The sequence below is a fragment of the Suncus etruscus genome, chromosome 12 (genome assembly GCF_024139225.1).
Source record: "Suncus etruscus isolate mSunEtr1 chromosome 12, mSunEtr1.pri.cur, whole genome shotgun sequence".
NCBI classification, from domain to species: Eukaryota; Metazoa; Chordata; class Mammalia; order Eulipotyphla; family Soricidae; genus Suncus; species Suncus etruscus.
Window position 1 is genome coordinate 40,363,606 of NC_064859.1, and position 15,196 is coordinate 40,378,801.

The window sequence follows — 15,196 nt, forward strand, 5'->3', positions numbered from 1 at the left end:
ATTGATTGTATATCTGTGGCACATTCTCTGAATACTCAAGTCTATTCCACTGATCTAAGTATCTGTCTTTATCCTAGTACCAAGCTCTTTTAATGACTATAGCTTTGTAATACAATTTAAGTTTGGGAAAGTGATGCCTCCCACACTCGTTTTCCCAAGGATTGCTCTAGCTATTCATGAGTGTCTATTGTTCCAAATGAATTTAAGGAGTGTTTGATACACTTCTTTGAGGAATGTCATGTGTATCCTTAGAGGGATTGCATTAAATCTGTACAATGCTTTGGGGAGTATTGACATTTTAATGATGTTAATCCTGCCAATCCATAAGCAGGGTATGTGTCCCCATTTCCTTGTGTCCTCATATCTTGAAGCAGGGTTTTGTAGTTTTCTTTGTATAGGTCCTTCACGTCTTTAGTTAAGTTTACTCCAAGATATTGAATCTGTGTGACTAATGTGAATGGGATTATTATTTTTTTAATGTCCATTTCTACTCTATCATTATTGGTGTATAGAAGGACATTGACTTTTGCATGTTAATTTTGTAGACTGACACTTTGTTATATGAATCTACTGTTTCTAGAAGCTTTTGGGTAGTCGTTAGGGTTTTCTAAATATAGTATCTTGTCATCTGCAAAAAGTAAGAGCTCGACTTCTTCCTTTCCTATCTGGATGCCCTTGATATCTTTTTCTTGCCTAATTGCTATGGCAAGAACTTCTAGCACTATGTTGAATGAGTGGTGAGAGAAGGCATCCCTTGTCTTTTACCAGATTTTAGAGAAAATGCTTAGTTTATCTCCAATGAGAATAATATTTGCCATTGGCAATTGGTAGATGCCTTGACTATATTGAGAAAAGTTCCTTCCATTCCCAGCTTCATGAGAGTTTTTTTTTTTTTTATCAAGAGTGGGTGCTGAAACTGGAAATTGAGCTCCCATATGATCCCGCTATACCACTCCTAGGAATATACCCAAGGAACACAAAAATACAATACAAAAATCCCTTCCTCACACCTATATTCATTGCAGCGCTATTTACAATAGCCAGACTCTGGAAACAACCAAGATGCCCTTCAACAGATGAGTAGCTAAAGAAACTGTGGTACATATACACAATGGAATACTATGCAGCCATCAGGAGAGATGAAGTCATGAAATTTTCCTATACATGGATGTACATGGAATTTATAATGCTGAGTGAAGTAAGTCAGAGGGAGAGAGAAAGACACAGAATAGTTTCACTCCTCTATGGGTTTTAAGAAAAATGAAAGACATTTTTAGCAGTATCTCAGAGACAAGAGAGATGAGGGCTGGTAGGTGCAGCTCATGACATGAAGCTCACCACATAGAGTGAGTGCAGTTAGGAAAATAACTACAATGAGAACTATCATAACAATGTGAATGAATGAGGGAAGTAGAAAGCCTGTCTCGAGTACATGTGTGGGTGGGGTGGGGAGGAGGGAGATCTGGGAAATTGGTGGTGGGAATCTTGCACTGGTGAAGAGGGGTGTTCTTTACATGACTGTAATCATACAACTGCAATCATGTTTGTAATCACGGTGTTTAAATAAAGATAATTTAACAATAAATAAAAGATTTTCTTTAAAAAAAAAGAATGGGCGTTGGACCTTATCAAATGCTTTCTCTGCATCTACTGATATGACCACATGCTTTTCATTTTTCTTTTTGTTGATATGGTGTATTATATTAATTGATTTATGGTTTTTTTTGTTTGGTTGGGTTTTTTTGTTTTTTGTTTGTTTGTTTGTTTGTTTTTGGGTCACACCCATTGGCACTCAGCTGAGGGCTCTGTGCTCAGAAATCACCCCTGGCAGGCTCAGAGGACCATATGGAATGCCAGGATTTGAATTGCCATCCGTTCTGTGTTGGTTGCGTGCAAGGCAAAAGTCTTACTGTTGTGCTATTGCTTCAGCCCTGATTACGTATGTTAAACCAATCTTTGCATTCCTGGAATGAATCCTACTTGATTGTGGTGTATTTGCTTATACATGAATAGATATGGAGAGTATCATGCTGAGTGAAAGGAATCAAAGGGATAGGAATATACAGAAAATGATCACACTCATCTGCAGGATATCCAAAAAGAAAAAGAAACGAGTATGAGACTAATACTCCAAAACAATGGAAATGATAGGTAGGAAGTAAAGTTTGGTATATAGAAGGGACCTCTAAGACAATAATAGTTGGAAATGATCACTTTGGATAAGAATTTGGAACTACAAGTCACTGACAGAACTTCTCAAGAAAAAAAAAAACATCTAATCCCATCAAAAAATGGGGAGAAGAAATTAACAGACACTTTGACAAAGAAGAAATACAAATGGCCAAAAGACACATGAAAAAATGCTCCACATCACTAATCATCAGGGAGATACAAATCAAAACAACGATGAGATATCACCTCACACCACAGAGAATGGCACACATCACAAAGAATAAGAATAAACAGTGTTGGCGGGGATGTGGAGAGAAAGGAACTCTTATCTGCTGCTGGTGGGAATGCCGTCTAGTTCAACCTTTATGGAAAGTGATATGGAGATTCCTCCAAAAACTGGAAATCGAGCTCCCATACAATCCAGCTATACCACTCCTAAAAATCTACCCTAGGAACACAAAAATACAATACAAAAATCCCTTCCTTACACCTATATTCATTGCAGCACTATTTACCATAGCAAGACTCCAGAAACAACCCAGATGCCCTTCAACAGACGAATGGCTAAAGAAACTGTGGTACATATACACAATGGAATATTATGCAGCTGTCAGGAGAGATGAAGTCATGAAATTTTCCTATACATGTATGGGCATTGTAACTATTATGCTGAGTGAAATAAGTCAGAGAGAGAGAGAAAAACACAGAATGGTCTCACTCATCTATGGGTTTTAAGAAAAATGAAAGACATTCTTGCAATAATAACTTTCAGACACAAAAGAGAAAAGAGCTGGAAGTTCCAGCTCACCTCAGGAAGCTCACCACAAAGAGTGATGAGTTTAGTTAGAGAAATAACTACATTTTGAACTGTCCTAATATTGAGAATGTATGAGGGAAACGGAGAGCCTGTTTAGAGTATAGGCGGGGGTCAGGTGGGGAGGAGGGAGACTTGGGACATTGGTGATGGGAATGTTGCACTGGTGATGGGTGGTGTTCTTTACATGTCTGAAACCCAAACACAATCATGTATGTAATCAAGGTGTTCAAATAAAAAAAAAATTGGAACTAAAAAAAAGTAAAGGGATATGCATGATACCCCTTTAGTAACAGTACTGCAAATCACAGTGCCTAAAAGGAAAAAAGTAGGGAGGAGGAGACGAAAGTGCCTACCATACAGGCAGGTTGGGAATGGGAGGTATCTGGGGAAACTGGTGATGGGAAATACACACTAGTGAAGGGAAGGGTGTCAACAACTTTTTAACTCTATCTCAGTGATTAAAAAAAAAAGGCTTTAAATCATTAACTTACTCTTCAGTTCAATAAACTTATATTTTTTAAATTATTCTTAGGAGATAGTAATTTTATGCCCTACTCAATAATAATTAACCTTTTCAATGGCATCATAAATACCAGAACTCCAAGTATTTTAGATATCATGCAGATAATATAATTTTACTCATTTATAGCCATATTTAATACAAACATCAAAATATAAAATGATATGACTTTATTGTTTAATATAAATTTTTTGCCAAAAAATAAACCTCTAAATTTCAAAAATGTTGGTCTGAATCAATATCAGTAATAACTCATATATATATATATTTTGGGGGGGGGGGTTTGGGCCACACCTGGCTATGCTCAGGGGTTACTCCTGGCTGTCTGCTCAGAAATAACTCCTGGCAGGCACGGGGGACCATATGGGACACCGGGATTCGAACCAACCACATTAGGTCCTGGATCGGCTGCTTGCAAGGCAAACACCGATATGCTATCTCTCCGGGCACAATAACTCATATTTTTAAGTAGCTACATTGTTTGTAGATGTCAGATAGTTGCCTACATGACCTATAATGAGAAAATGTTACAATTCTATGATTTAAATTTCTTATTCCGCAACAGAATGACTTCTTTTTAATTCGTTTCATAGTGTCTCTGTGTTCCTGGGATTTCATTTTATGAACAGTAATGAACAAGGGTTGTTCCTATCATTTACTTTAGACAAAGAAATGTTGTGACTCTATAGAATAAAAACTGTTTGTCTATACATTTTAGGGTGGAAAAGTAGTGTCACTGTTTGCACTCATATTCTTTTGTGAATGTTTTCATTTATTTTACATATGTCCCTAAAAGTTTAATTCAATTAAATTTTAAGAAGTTGAGTTTTCTAAAGTGCCTGTTATCATTTTGAAATCTCAGAGAAGCAACATCGTAGGTTATAGTTAGATGCTCTGCATCTTCACCAGAAGACTTTATAGGTTAATTTTTTTCCTGCTGTTCTAATAGCTGTTTCAATTTGAACTTTTATGAAAATTAATAGTTTCATGCCAGGTATTTATTGCCTGCTTTTATAGCTTTCTTTGTCAAAGTCTGCTTGAGTCTGTTCATTTTATTTTTTGGCTTTTTTTTTTTCCATTTTTCACCATCCTCAGTGTTGCTTGAGAAACTGTACACAAGATACTGGGGATTGAACCTGGGACTTCTACAGGCAAAGAATAAACTCTAAACTCAAGACATAAATCCCCAAATCTGTCTTTTTTTAATTCTGTTTATGCTTTTTAAATTTAATTAGATTCAGTCTGGACTATGTGAGAGTGTGTGTGTGTGTGTGTGTGTGTCTGTGTCTGTGTGTGTGTGTGTCTAGTTCTGGACTGTGTGAGTGTGTGTGTGTGTGTGTGTGTGTCTGGTTTTGCTTTTAGGGACAAATCTGATAATGCTAGAGCTTACTCCTATATCTGTGCTTAAGAACTGCTCTTGAGAGTGCAGAATGAACTAGGGATGAACCTGGTGGGTTATGTGCAACACAAGAACCCTACTTGCTGGACTATTGCTCCAGCTCCTCATAATCGGTTCTTTCTTTCTCAACCTGTGAATAATTTTTTTTCTCAAGTTGTGGCTTATTCATTTTCTTAATATTAGTTGCTAGGCAATAACAATTTTGGGGGGGCCGAAGAAATAGCACAATGGTAGAGATTTTGCCTTGCACGTGGCTGAACCAGGACAGATCCAGATTCGATTCCCAGCATCCCAGATGGTCCCCTGGGTCTCCCAGGAGAGATTTCAGAGTGCAGAGTCAGTAGTTACTCCACGTGTGGCCCCAAAGCCAAAAAACAATTTCTTGAAATAAAATGATTTCTTATTATGGTTAAATCTAATTTATCCTATTTTTAAAAAACTGAAGGGACCAGAAATGGCTTTTAATCATAGTGCACTGCCTTGCGTGTATGAGACCCTGGATTCTATCTTTGGCACTGTGCCCACCCCATCCCACCCACCCACCCCAAAAAATAGAAAGGAAAGGAAGAAATAGGTCCCTGTCTCATCCTGTAAAGCCTATGTCCAAATCCCTGGAGTCTGCAAAAATGTAATGGTACTTTACAGATAAAGGGACTTTAGAGATAGAATTAAAGTCATGAATCTTAATATAAGATGATTATTCCTGTTTATATGGGTGGGTTTGATTTAATCACAAATTAAAGATAGAAGGTGGGGAAACAAGGCAGAAAAATGTAAACACTGGAGAAAGAAGCAGGAGAGACTGAGACATGAAAGGCATGCTGGCTTTGAAACTAAAGCAGAACACGAGTCAAGGAAAGTAAGTGACTCTAAAAACTGAACACTAGCCTCAAGTGTTAGCTTGAGCAAACAACAGTGAATCTCAGTCCTAAAACCACAAAGAACTCAATTCTACCAATAAAATGAACAAACAAGGAGATATATTCTTCTTTGGTAGTGCAGAACCAATGAACGGACCTGACACTCTGGCGTGTGTGTGTGTGTTTGTGTGTGTGTGTGTGTGTATGTGTGTGTATTTTATTCTTCAAAATTACAAACATGTTTGCAGTTGGGCATTAATCATAAAAAGAACACTCCCTTTCACCTGTGCAACATTCCCACCACCAATGCTCCCATCTTCTTCCTCCCCCACCCCCTAGCTGTATTTGAGGCAGGTACTGAACTTCTCTCACTCATTACCATGGTTATAATAGTTTTTAGTGTAGTTATTTCTCTAACTGCACTCATGTCTCTTTGTGGTAAGCTTCAGATCATGGGCCAGTCTTTCTAGGCCTCATCTCTACTGTCTCTATGCATTATTATAATACTGAATTTTATTTTTCTTAATCTCACAGATGAGTGAAATTATTCTGTGTCTATTTCTCTCCCTCTGACTTATTTCACTTAGCATAATAGTCCATTCATATATAGGAAACTTTCATGACTTCATCTCTCCTGATGGCTGCATAGTATTCCATTGTGTACATACCAGTTTCTTTAGTCATTCATGTATTGTTGGGCACCTGGTTGTTTCTAGATTCTGGTTATTGTAAATAGTGCTGCAATAAAAATAGGTGTGCAGAGGCATTTTTGTGTTGTGTTTTTGTGTTCCTGGGGCATATCCCTAGATATAGCTGGATCGTATAGGAGCTCAATTTCCAATTTTTTGAGGAATTTCCATACTGTTTTCCATAAAGGCTTGACTAGAACACATTCCTACCAACACATTCTCCCCAAATCCCCACCAGCACTTATTTTTCTTATTGTTTTTTTAAATTATTTTTTATTTAAAGAAAATGCATCATGGGGCTGGGAAGGTGGCGCTATAGGTAAGCTGTCTGCCTTGAAAGTGCTAGCGTAGGACAGACCGTGGTTCGATCCCCCAGCATCCCATATGGTCCCCCCCAAGCCAGGAGTGACTTCTGAGCGCATAGCCAGGAGTAACCCCTGAGCATCAAACGGGTGTGGCCGAAAACCAAAAACCAAAAAAAAAAGTGCATCACATAGTTTACATAAGTGATCCTAATACATGTTTCAAGATGATAGAAAGACAAGGTATTGAAAAATAGAAAGAAAATAGAAAGAAAAATAACATAAAATGAAAAAGAAGAAAAAAGAAACAGTTCAGTAGCAAGTATATTTGTGAAAATTATTGTATCTCCAATAGTCACTAATACAAAGCCAAAAGGTTTTGTAAGCTCTTTTTTTTTAAAGATAAGAGATAAAAATATACAATTAAAAGGTATGTGTGTAGTAGTTGTTATTTGCATAGGCACAGCAAAATATGGGAGAAATAGAAAGGAAAAACCTTTGGTCTAAAAACAGGAAGACCTTATCCATTAAGTATTCTGGCCTAAGACCAACTTCAGGCTCTAGGCCTGAAGTCCAACCCCAAAGTCTTTCCCCAAAGCTCTTCACAATAATGGTTATTGTTGTCAGGTTTATATAGGTAGGGATCCTAGTTTCTGTACAGATCCTATGTCAAAGTCAGGGTGACTGGTTTCATCTCACTATTAGGTGACAATGCAAAGAACCCTGACCTGAAAGCAGGTTGTGCTGTTACCAAGTGCTGTATACCAAGTTCTATAAACCCTTCTGGAGTAAGTCAATGCCAGGGCAGCAGTAAGGACTTCCCTGGTAGAAGTTTGATTTCTAATAATGGTAAAGAAAACCATGGTTCTTTTCATAGATGGGATCCAAGGTTCAGGCGTCAATGTTGGATCTTCTGAAGCCTAAGCCAAGTCACCATGCAGTATAAAATTTATGTGTTCCTATCTCTCTCTCTCTCTCTCTCTCTCTCTCTCTCTCTCTCTCTCTCTCTCTCTCTCTCTGTTTGTTTTTGGGTCACACCTGTCAGCACTCAGGGGTTACTCCTGGCTCTTTGCTCAGAAATTTCTCTTGACAGGCTTGGGGGACCATTTAGGATGCTGGGTCAACACTTGGGTTGAACCTGGGTCCGTCCAGAGTTGGCTATGTGCAAGGCAAATGCTCTACCGCAGTGTTATTTCTCCAGCATATGTTCCTATCTCTATTAGATAATAACTTGTTTGCACATGTAATATTTCTCTATTTTAATGTGCTTATGCAAAAAGGAACAATGCCACAAGGTATTACTGGTGGGTATGGGAGCAGAGGTAACAAGCCCAACAATCCCCATAACCTGCTTCTAACGTGAACGCTAAAACTTATCTACTAGAATTCCCTACTAAACATCCCCCAAATGGGAGAAATTATTGCTACATAAGAAGATATTCAATAAGGGTTATACCTATTAAGAAAATGCATCTAAAGGAAATATTCAAAGGAGATATATATGTCCCCTTTAAGTCTTTTGAAATAGTCTGTGAGGAGTGGGGTAAAATCTGGAGCACAGCTTCAGCCTGTGATTTGATCTTGTGGAGTCTAAAAAATGGCTCCCAGCAGTCACATATCAGGAAATGTCCTTGAGCCAGTGGCTTCTCAGAAACCAAAATTTGTTTGCTAAAGTTTGGGTCTTAATATTTCAGTCTTGTTAACTCTCTGGTTTGGATATTTTGTTCTGTTCTTCCCTTTTTTTTTTAATTTTTTTTATTTAAACACCTTGATTACATACATGATTGTGTTTGGGTTTCAGTCATAAAAGGAACACCACCCATCACCAGTGCAACATTCCCATCACCCAAGTCCCAAATCTCCCTCCTCCCCCCCCAACCCCCGCCTGTACCCTAAACAGGCTCTACATTTCCCTCATACATTCTCAATATTAGGACAGTTCAAAATGTAGTTATTTCTCTAACTAAACTCATCACTCTTTGTGGTGAGCTTCCTGAGGTGAGCTGGAACTTCCAGCTCTTTTCTCTTTTGTGTCTGAAAATTATTATTACAAGGGTGTCTTTCATTTTTCTTAAAACCCATAGATGAGTGAGACCATTCTGCGTTTTTCTCTCTCTCTCTGACTTATTTCACTCAGCATAATAGATTCCATGTACATCCATGTATAGGAAAATTTCATGACTTCATCTCTCCTGACAGCTGCATAATATTCCATTGTGTATATGTACCACAGTTTCTTTAGCCATTCGTCTGTTGAAGGGCATCTTGGTTGTTTCCAGAGTCTTGCTATGGTAAATAGAGCTGCAATGAATATAGGTGTAAGGAAGGGGTTTTTGTATTGTATTTTTGTGTTCCTAGGGTATATTCCTAGGAGTGGTATAGCTGGATCGTATGGGAGCTCGATTTCCAGTTTTTGGAGGAATCTCCATATCGCTTTCCATAAAGGTTGAACTAGACAGCATTCCCACCAGCAGTGGATAAGAGTTCCTTTCTCTCCACATCCCCGCCAACACTGTTTATTCTCATTCTTTGTGATGTGTGCCATTCTCTGGGGTGTGAGGTGGTATCTCCCTTTTTTTTTTAATGACAGCTAAAATACTATTGAATTCTGAAAAAAAATGCTGACTAAATGATTATAGGCTATTACAAGGCTATATTGTCAGATCTGTTCATCTTAATATTGGTACTAGTTAACTGGTAGATAATAATTGGTTTGGAGAACAATGTGACCCAGACTATAAATTATTTTTTAGTTCTGTTCTTCCTTAACACCACCAATGTACCTGATTCCCTTGACTCCTGTCCCCACAGGAAAAGGTTTTTAACTCAATTATATCAACACTGCTATCCTCTCTCTATACTAATCAGTATAGTTTAGTTTTTATTAAATCTACATTTTTACATTGCTGAACATTATAATGAGCTAAAGGAAGCATCTCCCCTTCTCTCCTATGTTGACCCATATTAGTTGGTCCCCTGCTTTCCTCTGTCCCAGTTTATCCCCTCTTCCCTTTCACTCATTTCCAGACCAAAAAAAATAATTAAATCTATTTGGCACTATTGATGATACCGATTTCTTTCTCCCCTTACATCTGACTAATAGCCCAGCTGACCAGAGTATAGACTGGACAAACTTGCCCACTCAGACTAAAATTGTCATCTCACAAAACTGTTTCCAAGGTTGTCGAGAATCTCTGTGCTAGTTATATTCCTGATCCTTAAAGGATCTTTCTTGGTAAGCATTCTACTTTTAAGGGGGGAAGGGTACCAAAAAAACATGGAACGCTTCACAAATTTGCGTGTCATCCTTGCGCAAGGGCCATGCTAATCTTCTCTGTATCGTTCCAATTTTAGTATATGTGCTGCTGAAGCGAGCACTTGGTAAGCATTCTTTTTTTTTTTTCATCTTCGATTTGCATTTCTTTTATTTTTATTTTTATTTTTTTATTTAAACACCTTGATTACATACATGATTGTTTTTGGGTTTCAGTCATGTAAAGAACACCACCCATCACCAGTGCAACATTCCCATCACCAATGTCCAAGTCTCCCTCCTACCCACCCAACCCCCGCCTGTACTCTAAACAGGCTCTCCATTTCCCTCATACATTCTCATTATAAGGAAAATTCAAAATGTAGTTATTTCTCTAACTAAACTCATCACTCTTTGTGGTGAGCTTCCTATGGTGAGCTGGAACATCCAGCTCTTTTCACTTTTGTGTCTGGAAATTATTATTGCAAGAATGTCTTTCATTTCTCTTAAAACCCATAGATGAGTGAGACCATTCTGCGTTTTTCTCTCTCTCTCTGACTTATTTCACTCAGCATAATAGATTCCGTATACATCCATGTATAGGAAAATTTCATGACTTCATCTCTCCTGACAGCTGCATAATATTCCATTGTGTATATGTACCACAGTTTCTTTAGCCATTCATCTGTTGAAGGGCATCTTGGTTGTTTCCAGAGTCTTGCTATGGTAAATAGTGCTGCAATGAATATAGGTGTAAGGAAGGGGTTTTTGTACTGTATTTTTGTGTTCCTAGGGTATATTCCTAGGAGTGGTATAGCTGGATCATATGGAAGCTCGATTTCCAGTTTTTGAAGGAATCTCCATATCGCTTTCCATAAAGGTTGAACTAGACGGCATTCCCACCAGCAGTGGATAAGAGTTCCTTTCTTTCCACATCCCCGCCAACACTGTTTGTTCTCATTCTTTGTGATGTGTGCCATTCTCTGTGGTGTGAGGTGGTATCTCATCGTTGTTTTGATTTGCATCTCCCTGATGATTAGTGATGTGGAGCATTTTTTCATGTGTCTTTTGGCCAATTGTATTTCTTCTTTGTCAAAGTGTCTGTTCATTTCTTCTCCCCATTTTTTGATGGGATTAGATGTTTTTTTCTTGTAAAGTTCTGTCAGTGCCTTGTATATTTTGGAGATTAGCCCCTTATCTGATGGGTATTGGGTGAATAGTTTCTCCCACTCAGTGGGTGGCTCTTGTATCCTGGGCACTATTTCCTTTGAGGTGCAGAAGCTTCTCAGCTTAATATATTCCCATCTGTTAATCTCTGCTTTCACTTGCTTGGAGAGTGCAGTTTCCTCCTTGAAGATGCCTGTAATGTCCTGGAGTGTCTTGCCTATGTGCTGTTCTATATATCTTATGGTTTTGGGGCTGATATCGAGGTCTTTAATCCATTTGGATTTCACCTTCGTGCATGATGATAGCTGGGGGTCTACGTTCAATTTTTTGCAAGCGGCTATCCAATTGTGCCAACACCACTTGTTGAAGAGGCTTTCCCTGCTCCATTTAGGGTTTCCTGCTCCTTTATCGAAAATTAGGTGGTTGTATGTCTGGGGAACATTTTCTGAGTATTCAAGTCTATTCCACTGGTCTGAGGGCCTGTCCTTATTCCAATACCATGCTGTTTTGATAACTATTGCTTTGTAGTACAGTTTAAAGTTGGGGAAAGTAATTCCTCCCATATTCTTTTTCCCAATGATTGCTTTAGCTATTCTAGGGTGTTTATTGTTCCAAATGAATTTCAAAAGTGCCTGATCCACTTCTTTGAAGAATGTCATGGGTATCTTTAGAGGGATAGCATTAAATCTGTATAATGCCTTGGGGAGTATTGCCATTTTGATGATGTTAATCCTGCCAATCCACGAGCAGGGTATGTGTTTCCATTTCCGCGTGTCCTCTCTTATTTCTTGGAGCAGAGTTTTATAGTTTTCTTTGTATAGGTCCTTCACATTTTTAGTCAAGTTGATTCCAAGATATTTGAGTTTGTGTGGCACTATTGTGAATGGGATTGTTTTCTTAATGTCCATTTCTTCCTTATTGCTATTGGTGTATAGAAAGGCCATTGATTTTTGTGTGTTAATTTTGTAGCCTGCCACCTTGCTATATGAGTCTATTGTTTCTAGAAGCTTTTTGGTAGAGTCTTTAGGGTTTTCTAAGTAGAGTATCATGTCATCTGCAAACAGTGAGAGCTTGACTTCTTCCTTTCCTATCTGAATTCCCTTGATATCTTTTTCTTGCCTAATCGCTATAGCAAGTACTTCCAGTGCTATGTTGAATAGGAGTGGTGAGAGAGGACAGCCTTGTCTTGTACCAGAATTTAGAGGGAAGGCTTTTAGTTTTTCTCCGTTGAGGATAATATTTGCCATTGGCTTGTGGTAGATGGCTTCAACTAGATTGAGAAAGGTTCCTTCCATTCCCATCTTGCTGAGAGTTTTGATCAAGAATGGGTGTTGGACCTTATCAAATGCTTTCTCTGCATCTATTGATATGATCATGTGGTTTTTATTTTTCTTGTTATTGATGTTGTGTATGATGTTGATGGATTTACGGATGTTAAACCAGCCTTGCATTCCTGGGATGAAACCTACTTGATCGTAGTGGATGATCTTCTTAATGAGGCATTGAATCCTATTTGCCAGGATTTTGTTGAAGATCTTTGCATCGGCATTCATCAGCGATATTGGTCTGTAATTTTCTTTTTTTGTAGCATCTCTGTCTGGTTTAGGTATCAAGGTGATGTTGGCTTCATAAAAGCTATTTGGAAGTGTTTCCGTTTGTTCAATTTCATGAAAGAGTCTTGCCAGGATTGGTAGTAGTTCCTCTTGGAAAGTTTGAAAGAATTCATTAGTGAATCCATCTGGGCCTGGGCTTTTGTTTTTCGGCAGACCTTTGATTACCGTTTAGATTTCATCAATGGTGATGGGGGTGTTTAGATATGCTACATCCTCTTCCTTCAACCGTGGAAGATTATAAGAGTCCAAGAATTTATCCATTTCTTCCAGGTTCTCATTTTTAGTGGCGTAGAGTTTCTCAAAGTAGTTTCTGATTACCCTTTGAATCTCTGTCATATCAGTAGTGATCTCTCCTTTTTCATTCCTAATACGAGTTATCAAGTTTCTCTCTCTCTCTTTCTTTGTTAGGTTTGCCAGTGGTCTATCAATCTTGTTTATTTTTTCAAAGAACCAACTTCTGCTTTCGTTGATCTTTCGGATTGTTTTTTGGGTTTCCACTTCATTGATTTCTGCTCTCAGCTTTGTTATTTCCTTCTGTCTTCCTATTTTTGGGTCCTTTTGTTGAGCACTTTCTAGTTCTATTAGCTGTGTCATTAAGCTACTCAGGTAAGCTCCTTCTTCCTTCCTGATGTGTGCTTGCAAAGCTATAAATTTTCCTCTCAGTACTGCTTTTGCTGTGTCCCATAAGTTCTGATAGTTTGTGTCTTTATTGTCATTTGTTTCCAGGAACCTTTTGATTTCCTCCTTGATTTCATCTCGGACCCACTGGTTATTGAGTATGAGGCTGTTTAACTTCCAGGTGTTAATGTTTTTCTTCTGAGTCCCTTTGGAATTCACAAATAATTTCAGAGCCTTGTGGTCAGCAAAGGTAGTCTGCAAAATTTCTATCCTCTTGATATTATGGAGATATGTTTTATGTGCCAGCATGTAGTCTATCCTGGAGAATGTCCCATGTACATTGGAGAAGAATGTGTATCCAGGTTTCTGGGGGTGGAGTGTCCTATATATATCCACTAGGCCTCTTTCTTCCATTTCTCTCCTCAGGTCTAGTATATTCTTGTTGGGTTTCAGTCTGGTTGACCTATCCAGTGTTGACAAAGCCGTGTTAAGGTCCCCCACAATTATTGTGTTGTTATTGATATTATTTTTCAGATTTGTCAACAGTTGTATTAAATATTTTGCTGGCCCCTCATTTGGTGCGTATATGTTTAGGAGAGTGAATTCTTCCTGCTCTATATACCCCTTGATTAATATAAAATGTCCATCTTTGTCCCTTACAACCTTCCTGAGTATAAAGTTTGCATTATCTGATATTAGTATGGCCACTCCAGCTTTTTTATGGGTGTTGTTTGCTTGGATGATTTTTCTCCAGCCTTTTATTTTGAGTCTATGTTTGTTCTGACTATTCAGGTGTGTTTCTTGTAGGCAGCAGAAGGTTGGATTGAGTTTTTTGATCCATTTAGCCACTCTGTGTCTCTTGACTGGTGCATTTAGACCATTGACGTTGAGAGAAAGAATTGTCCTGGGATTTAATGCCATCTTTATATCGAAATTTGGTGTCTTTTGGTTAGTCTTGTCTTAAATTAGGTCTTTCAGTTTTTCTTTTAAGACTGGTTTTGTGTCTGTAAAGTTTCTGAGCTGCTTTTTGTCAGTGAAACCATGTATTCTTCCGTCAAACCGGAAAGTGAGTTTTGCTGGGTATAGTATTCTGGGTGAAGCATTCATTTCATTCAGTCTTGTCACAATATCCCACCACTGCTTTCTGGCATTGAGTGTTTCTGGTGACAGGTCTGCTGTAAATCTCAAGGATGCTTGCTTGAGTGTAATTTCCCCTTTTGATCTTGCTGTTTTCAGAATTCTGTCTCTATCTGTGGGATTTGTCATTGTGACTAGGATGTGTCTTGGGGTGGTTTTTCTGGGGTCTCTTTTGGTTGGTACTCTTCGAGCATGCAGGATTTGATCACCTATATTCTTTAGCTCTGGAAGTTTCTCTTTAATGATGTTCTTGACCATTGATTCTTCCTGGGAATTTTCTTCCTGGGTCTCTGGGACGCCAATGATTCTTAAGTTGTTTCTGTTGATCTTATCATAGACTTCTATTTTCATCTGTTCCCATTCTTTGACTAATTTTTCCGTTGTCTGCTCATTTGCTTTAAGTTTTTTGTCCAATCTCTCCTGCTGTATGGAATTGTTATGTATCTCATCTTCCACAGCACCAAGTCTATTCTCAGCTTCTGATACCCTGTCCCAGAGCTTATCCATTTTGTCATTCACTTCGTTTACTGACTTTTTCAGTCCTGTTAGTTGACATGTTATTTCAGTTTGGAGTTTTGTCATTTCTGCCTTCATATTTTCTTGGTTCTTATTAGTGTTCTGTTCAACTCGATCCATGGTTTCTTGGAGT

The 15,196-nt window shown here is 38.3% G+C and overlaps 1 protein-coding gene and 1 non-coding gene across 7 annotated transcripts in view; both read right to left on the minus strand.

Annotated features, from left to right (window-relative positions):
- The window catches only part of INPP4A (inositol polyphosphate-4-phosphatase type I A), a 139,025-nt gene that overhangs the window by 59,432 nt on the left and 64,397 nt on the right, over positions 1-15,196 (minus strand). The gene's annotated exons all lie outside the window — the stretch shown is intronic.
- LOC126025033 (U6 spliceosomal RNA) lies at positions 10,031-10,137 on the minus strand. Its single transcript, XR_007501084.1, has one exon. It is a non-coding gene; the product is annotated as a U6 spliceosomal RNA (small nuclear RNA).